Source organism: Chinchilla lanigera, unplaced genomic scaffold, assembly GCF_000276665.1.
Source record: "Chinchilla lanigera isolate Chin_1 unplaced genomic scaffold, ChiLan1.0 scaffold00001, whole genome shotgun sequence".
Classification (NCBI taxonomy): Eukaryota; Metazoa; Chordata; class Mammalia; order Rodentia; family Chinchillidae; genus Chinchilla; species Chinchilla lanigera.
The window spans coordinates 35,521,882-35,530,556 of record NW_004955402.1 but is presented as its reverse complement, the minus strand read 5'-3'; the positions used below and the strand labels follow the sequence as shown (position 1 = coordinate 35,530,556).

The 8,675-nt window shown below is 44.3% G+C and overlaps 1 protein-coding gene across 2 annotated transcripts in view; it reads right to left on the bottom strand.

Annotated features, from left to right (window-relative positions):
• The window catches only part of Mapk4 (mitogen-activated protein kinase 4), a 150,580-nt gene that overhangs the window by 141,421 nt on the left and 484 nt on the right, over positions 1–8,675 (bottom strand). The window contains exon 1 of one of the 2 annotated variants that reach the window (XM_005372929.2): positions 8,602–8,661. The exons of the other annotated variant lie outside the window; for it this stretch is intronic. The gene's annotated coding sequence lies outside the window, so the exon portion shown is untranslated. Of the gene's footprint in view, positions 1–8,601; positions 8,662–8,675 lie in introns of those variants that run through there. 2 annotated transcript variants of the gene reach the window in all.

Below are 8,675 nucleotides of genomic sequence, written 5' to 3'. Positions count from 1 at the left end.
ATAGTTCTTGGTGTGGCTAAAAACAGAAGACCCACCCTGGGTGTGAGTAGCACCAGCCAATAGGCTTGTAGCCTGAATGGAATAAAAAGGGGAGAGAAGGAAGTCTGGATGCTGTTTCTTCCTTCAGACCAGCTCCAATCTTCCCCTTCTCTTTGGAGCTGTCTCCTGGCTTCTAGCACTGACTCTTCAGCCTTCCAGCACAGACCTTTCCGGCTCCTGATACAGACTCATACAGGACTTTGCAGTCAGCTCCAGGCTTTGAGCTTTGACTGGATCCTGTGGCTCTTCAATACACAGACCACCCTTTTGCACTCATCCGCACCAAACTCTGCAGATGGCCAACATAAACCTACCTTGTAAATCCTTATATATTTATATATCTTATACTAAACCTGTTTCTCTAGTGAGCACTGAAGGTATCTTAGTGCTAAGGTTTCTGGGGAAAAGTGAATTCAAAAATAAAAACTTTAATAGCCAAAGGACGCTCTAATAAAGTGGCAGAGGAGGACTTATCATCTCTCAGTGCTCCTTTCCCCAACCTTTTCAAACTCAGCAAATTCATTTTTCTCAAAGGCAATTTCTCTGGCTGGGGAAGACATGTCTATGAGATTGGAACAAGGCAGAGGGCAGGTACATTTGCTGCTGATCTAGAGAACATAAGGCTGGCTGTGTTGCTTCTAAATGGCAGAAAAGACCTAAAGCTGTTTCTGAGACACTCGAATCAAGCAGTCACCTAGGAAGGCTACTGAGTCCTGGACTTGGACACGGGTGTTTCGCCTCTGTAAGGAAAAGTCTTGGTTATGGAGGGGATTTTTGTGTTCTATATGAAAATGCTGGGGAGTCATGCTGAATGGAAGAGACCTTACCCAGCTAGGAAATAGTCTAATTTTTAAACTTCTTAAATAGTGGCTAGAAGACACAACCTCTTCCTTGACACCTCCCTGGGTCCTAACTTCCCATGTTCTTACAGGGCAGTACAGAGGGAAAGAAAGAATCCAGATGGGTTGAGAGTGATGATTTTGGGGCTTCAAGTACCACTTTCCTGAGTATTCTCTCTGCCAGGTCACCTGCTTGAATGGGAATTAACCTGAGGAATTAGTCTCATCTATGTAGGGAAATAGATCTACATCTAACCGTGTCTAGTTAATGGAAATGCATTCATCCCCATTTTTGCTTTCCAGCTGCCACCAGGATGAGTGGAGACCTAGTGATGGTGGGCAAAGAGCAGATACTAACTGGTGCTTCTCTCTGATCAGTCTTTAAAATGTGCTGGACTTGGTCCCACCTCTTGCCAGCAGTGATGAACTGGGTGATTAGAACCAACCTTCTCAGTGAACATAGAAAGGAAACTAGGTGAAATTTAAACAAAACAAAACTGAAAAGTATCAAAGACCTAACAAGATAGCAAAGGATTTCAGGGTTAAGATGTGGAAAAAGAAGATCTAGGCATGTAGGTCTGCAATAGTTACCACTTTTATCACAGCTGGAGAGACTTGCCAATCCAAAAGGGAAGCTGAAGTGCAGCGACACACTGACAGCCTCATGGGATCAAGAGGCCAGAGCATCCCTAGGGTAAGACCCGGTAAACCACTTTACACTTAACGTAGGACCCAAAGAGCTGGACTCTAGGAGTCAAAAAAAAAATTAACTAGTCTGACTTCATGTCATCCATGTGGTCTACAGAATCTCAAGTCTCTAAACTGTCCTAGTATTGCTGGTCAATATAATAGAAAGGCCTACAGAAGCTAATTACACTCCTCTCTAAAATGCTTGTCATCTTTATTACCATCATCCAAAGCATCAAATTATCACCTGTCATCAAATGTCAAATATTATGATTTATATGATGCATTATTATCTTAGGTACAGGTTAAAAAGAAAATGCTACCAACTATAATCATAAGATTTTATTAATTATAAAATACTCTGATTTCAGAGCTTAAAATGTAACATAGTGCACATTTTAAAACAGAAGAAACATATCTGTCCATATATGCTTTTCAAAATCATATTCAGCACACATTCAAAGATAACCAAGCATGCCAAGAAACATGACAACATAAATATAAACTCACAAAACACTTGGAACAAACAGGAAAAAAAAGATACGTAAGTAGTCCAGATGGAAAATTTTCCAGACATAGAATGTAAAACCTCTATGTTTAGCATGGTGATAGAGATAAAACCTGGACTTTAAAATTGCAACAAGAAACTAAGAACTATGTAAAGTAACATACATTGGAAAATGACTAGAATTCTACAATGGAAACTAGTGATTAAGACAGAATGAACAGATGGATTTAACTATAGATTAGATATAGCTGAAGAAACATATTGTGATTTGGAAGACAGAAGAAACTATTTAGAATATGGCCTGAATCAATTTTTTTAAAAGGATGAAAACACAGGAGAGGAAAAGAGATAAAGAAGATATGAGGAAACTAACGATAGCAAAATGGGCCATAGAGTACCGCAAAGTGTTCCCAGAAACAGACAACAGAGATCAGAGGAAGTTGCTAATATTCCTAGACCCAAGTCCAACAAAGACCAACTACACAATATAGGCAAGCCACACTGGCCAAGATCAAGAGGTCACTGGCAGTGATTAAAGTGTAGAAGAGTGTGGTTAAGTCACTTTACATTTCCTATGCATCACTTTCCTTATATGTAAAAGAAGATAATAGTACCACTCACTCCACAGGCTTTTGTCAGGACTGAGAATTAACAGCCTGAAGCGAAACACTCAAGGTGTTGAAATCCTGGAACCTCACAGCTGGATGGAATTTTTCACAAAATGCCCATTATACCTCTGATATCAGATATTGTTTTCCGATTTAAAAAAGGGCTTTCTATATAGTACAGATTAATTTTTAAGCCACCAAACCCAAATAGATAGCACATACACAAACACACACAAATACAACTAGGAATCAGTCCTATATAAAGATGTTTAGCTATTTCCACAACCAAAATGCAAATGAAAGTAACAAAGACATCCTCTTTGTTCTCTCTCTCTTTTACTTTTTCCACAAAAGTTCTGAAATTACAATAATTAGCTACTCTATGCTCTCAATAATGTGGTAAAATTCCATCATTGATGGAATGCTATTGATGTAGGATACACTGGTACACAATTTTTGTAAAGCCATTAAACACAATGCACTCACATTCCTGGAGGAGCAACTACACTATCTGGGAATGTATACCAAGACAGCAATCCAACTGTAGAAAAAGCATGGACATAACTTGCTTATGACACAGAAGGGAGCAACTGGGAGCAGACAATGTCCACTACTAACAAAATGTGCTAAATTAAGGAGCTTCCAAGAACCGAATAATGTAGCCATTAAAAATTATGTCTACAAAGAGTTCATAATATAGCCTGTTCTAATAGGAACAGAAAGAAATGCAAGGCAGGCCAGGCATAGTGGCCCACACCTGTAATCCCAGCACTGGAGAGGCTGATGCAGGAGGGCTGCCATGAGTTCAAGGCCAGCTTGAGCTACATAGCGAGTTCAAGGCCAGCCTGAACCACACAGTGAGACCCTGTCTCAAAAAACGAATCACAAAAAGAAAAAGCAAAATAAAAATAAAAATTATATGTACAATAGAGTCTCAATTATTCAACTGTGTTTTAAAATAAACTGAGAAAACCACTAAAAATAAACATAGCAAAATCTGAATGGGCTCTACGTATCACAGGTAAGATTTATTTATTCTTCTTGCTACTTGTGTATTACTTTTCTAAGTAAGAAAATAAATGCTTTCATTCTATGTATTTACTGTAAAGATGGGGAAAAAAACCCCACAAGTTTATAAGTTTAAAAGTTTATAAAGAAAGTTTAAAAAATTACCTCAGTTCATCAATCCAACGTGTTCCCATTTTTCTGCGGTCTTTTCAGTACTACCTGCGTGTACGCGTGCCTTTCACATGGGTCTCACCGGCCTGGTGTGGGTAGAGGCCTCAGGTGCCCAGCAAAGGCGGCAAGTTAAGCTCTTTTCTTGCCTGGTCCCCCTTCACCTGCAAACTCTGGCAACCAAGACAGAAGGGTGCAGTTGGCAGCACTGAGTGGCTGGGCTTGGGCAAAGTTCTGGTTCCGAGCCCCAGTCTCCTCACTAAGCTTTGTGCAGCCTTGGGAAGCCATTTTTACTTTTCCCATTTATACAACGGGCAAAGAGGCCTGGGCAAGGACACCTAAAGTCTCTTCCAGGTCTACTCTTCGTGAATGTATGCAGATTTGACTTGAAAATCCCCAAACAGATCTTAACTCTTGAAAATTTTTATACAAATCGAATCAGTTTAAATATAGAAAGAAGACTGGCTATTTTTTTAAAAATGCCTACAGCAAATTTTCACTTAAGTTCTTTTTATTTTTGTTAATCTAGACATTAATATATTGATAGATAGGCCTCACACAGAGCCAGGTGCATTTATAAACTAAAACAACAATTCAAACATTTCTCTGTGAAGCTAGTTGATCTATACTAAGGAAAAGTATTATTTTACCAAATGAATGAATTAACAAAAAGTCTGAATTATAGCGTTCCTTTAAATTTGCCCCTTCAAACAGGGAAGGCAAATATTTCCTGCCTGGCCTGTTCTGATGCAAGGTAAAGTCTCATCCCAGGTTTATACATTCCAAAAGAGAAGTCTGAATCAGTGAAATTTCAAGTACCATTCAAGTGATCTGATAATAAGGTTCATTCAGTTTGTGAAGCAGTAACTTAGGCACAGCCCAATCTCACTGACAAAGTGCCAACGAGCTGCTTCTCTCTCCTGGTGGAACTCAAAGCCACATGCTGATCCTGAACTAACCTTGTCCCCTTTCCATCCTTCAAAGATGCTGCTGATGCTGACCTGGAGTTGCTGAAGATAGCGAAGTCCTTACTTTTGGAGGCAGAGGTTAACAAAAGTACAGTAACAATTCCATTTTGATCCATGTTCTCCATTTAAGTCAACACTCTGAGAAGCTTCTCTGAGAGCCTGGCAGTGTTTTGGTGGAAGAAAGTTTCTAGGACCCCTTTCTTGCAGATACATCTGGCCAATCATTTCTCACATCCTTTCTCAGAGACAGCTTCACCATGAAGCTAATGAAGCTTACTCAGAGCCTTTCATTCGGCCCTCACGGGACCTGTCCAACTCAGTCACTTTGGCCTTTTCATAAAAAAACATTTCAGAACCACCAGGAAAGGCACCTGGCTCCCCTAGCTACCTCCTCTCTCCTCTGTGCTTGATTCCTCTCATGGCAGACACAGCCTTTCATGTCATACTGAGGTTTAACGAGCAAAGACCCCTGGAAGAGAGAACAGTGACCTACATTCATATTCAAGAGACAGTGACAGATGACAGACTGTTTGTCCTCCGAGACTAGTTTTTATATAGTGAAAGGCTCAGAACAGCTGAAAATGGTGAAGAGGACAAGAGGACAGCGGGCCCTGTGGAGAGCAGGAGAAGGTGAAGAAGCAAGCATTAGGACTCTCAGACTCTTTCTGTAAGAGCCTGCACGGAGGGACAGATGCAGAGAGAAAAAGAAGTCACATTCTGGACCGTGAGTATTATAGTCAAGTGCAGCTCAGGTGAAAACACTCCAGAAATGCTTGAAAGAATGGAGGGAACACCTGCCTGGCTACCGCGAGGACCTCAGTTCAATTCTCGTACCAAAAAAAAAAGAATAGGAGGGAAGCGGGGCTACTAGGAGCACTGAAAAAGAAATCAAGGGTCCTCACTCACTGCTAGGGGACCTCAAACTGTCCTGGGTGGTGCCCCCACCTGCCGCTTAGCACAGTCCTTGAAACACGGTCAGCTGCTCCGGCAGCCTTCTTTGTGCAATGCATGGAAGCCATTCCTGGTGAAGATCTATCAGAGTCTAAAGGCTGTAAAGATGGCTGGTTTTCCTTGACACCTTTGCTAAAGCCATCTCCCTCAGTTTGGGATGGAAGCTGTTGTGAGTGCTCTTTGCCACTGGAATCCCGTTTCATCTCGGAAGACCAGCTTATGTTTTCTCTGTAAACTCCTGTGTTTTTCTCCTTTGGTTTTTCTCCCCACCTCTCATGAGCAAACACATGATCTCAGGTATATTCATGTGGCGCTTACTGTATTTTCTAGACACTTTTCATCCTTCATAATGCCTATTTCCAGAAAAGATATGGGAGGGGGTGCTTTCAAACAAAAATAATATAATGTAGTTTTACAAGAATTCTAAAAGGATATCAGAAGTAATTTAGGAAGAAAAAGTTCACTGTACTGAGAAGCTAGGATAAAGTTCTTACCAGAGATTGCTGCAGGCCAACTTAAGAAGATAAACATACAAGGCATAAAGAGAGCATTCTCAATGCCGGATAGAAGAAAAGCAACAATTCTCTGAGGTCAGAAGTTTTTCTGATGTTAAACGTTAGGAGGAATTGCTCCTGGCTTTTCATATATGCTACCCAAGCCTTCATTTTATGAGTTTATCAAGAACTCTGTTAGAAGTTTTAGGACAAACCCTATGGCTTGGACGATATTTCCCTCATAACGGCCGATATAGCATTGTAAGTGTTCAAATATTTGCCAGTAGATTTCTTGCCAGTCTGATTATTCTACTGTGCCTTGAGATCCCAGGACAATCGGAGTAAAGGATTCATCAGAACTCCTAGCAGAAGGACTCTCAGACCATATGATATGCCCTAGCCACTTGCAACCACGGGATTTTAAAGACATTCTCAGCCTCAACCACCGGGGCCAATGTGGAGCAAGGAGCCGAGTCCACCTGGCCCCATTTTCATCCTTCCCTCTCTCCTATTTTTCTGATTCATTCTTTTTTTAGGTTCATTGTCTGTCCTTCTGTCCTCACCGCACAGTTCCTATCCCTGTGAGCATTAGAGATTTGGCTTATTAACCTTTGTTCATTCCCTCTGATAACTAGCACAGTGCTTTGTAAAAAGGAACCTGTTTTATGCTATTATTATTATCATTATCATTTAAGGAAACTGACTTGGAAAGACGTTCTAGAGCAGAATTTTTCATTGTTTTGCTATGCTGGTGTCTAACAAACCCTTAGGCATAGAAGTTACTCTCAAGTGCAGAAGACCAGCTCAGCCACCTTAGAAGTAGCCCAGACGGTTAAAATGCAGTTTACGCAAGAAGTTGAAGACTAAGGGGTCAGAAAACATATTCTCTCCCCCTTCATCCCTATATGCACCCCAAAGTACACTGGGCAACCCCTGAGCAAAAAAAGAGAAGAGGAAGGGGAAAAGGAAGGAGAAGGAGGAGAAGGAGGAAAGACAGGAAGAAGAGGAAGAACAGGAGGAGAGGGAGGACAAGCCCTTTGCACTTAGTAGCTGTTAGGTAAATACTACAATAAGGTCACAGCACAGCTACCTCGAGCATAGTAAGAACTCAATAAGTACTAAGCTGAGAACGCCATGGCACATCAGGTTGCACATAGTAGGTAGTCAGTAATTTAATTAAACTGATCTTAGGACCGCTGCCTTGCGCACAGTAGGTCCTTAGTAAAAGGCTATGAAATCAAAAAGTAGCAGACACTCTCCTTAGAGAACCCGGCAGAGGTGACATTAATCAAATCCCAGGCACAGATCCATGAATGGAAATGCGCGTCTCGAAGGAAGCGCCTCGGAGAGTGCTGGAGAGGCGCGTGACAGTGCGCGGCGGCGGGGGTGGCGCGGGCGAAGGCGGCACCGAGCTCATTCGGGAAGTGGCCAAACCGCCCCCGGCCCCGGGTATTGATTAGCGATCGGAATCCATCTGCAACCGAGGGCCAGGAAGCCACCATCTCCTCCAGTTGTCACTTCGGGCAGCACCTGAAACTCCCACCATGGCCCCCTCCCGCGCATCCGCCCACCCGGGTTTCTCAGGTTCCGGAGAGTAGCGGTCAGAACAAAAGCAAAAGCTAGCTGGGCTCCGTATTGCTTTTCTGATGGAGAACAACCCGGGCAGAGGCAGGAGGAGCCGGCCCGGGACAGGGTAATGATGTCACCCCCAGCCGCTGTGCGCATCGCCCGCCCTCCCCAGCAGTTTCGGGGCTCGAGCAGGGGAAATCGGCGGGGATCCCTCTGTCCCAGGGCCAGGACCCCGAGAGCGGGCGCCTTTGCCGGGTGTGGCAGTGAGAGGGCGCTGTCTTAACCTTTGAACGGGGTGGAAGAGGAGCTGGAGGGGAGCTGGAAGAGGCTGAAGAGGAGCATAATAGAGGGCTGAGGCAGACCCCCCAACCCAGACTGAAATTTGAATTCGCAGAGCGAACCGCCCCTTGGCGACCCCGAACGCTTGGGACCATCCCCAGGGACGCGGTCTCCTCCTTGCGCCCGACCCCTGCGCCCCCCTCCCTAATATACATCCAGGGCGAGACCCAGTGGCAGCCCTCTCGGCCAGACTGGCGACCCAGGCACAAGCCAGGCGCGCGAAGAGGGCCGCCCGCGGGTCCCGCGGAGGCAGCCCGCCGCTCGGAAACTCGCTAGTTCGGTGTTTCTGTGAGGGCGAGGCCGGGGTGCAGGGAGAGCGGGGAAGTCTTGTCTCTTCCTTCTCCCCATCTTCTCCGGAGCCCGCGGAACTCTGAGAGGCGCAGGCGGCGGGAGGAGAAAGCCAGCGAAGGGGGAGCCACTTACCGAGGCAGAGCGCGGAGCGCGGCGCCCGGGCGCGAGAGGCGCCTTTGTCTGCGGCCGCGGCGCCGGCGCGCTCG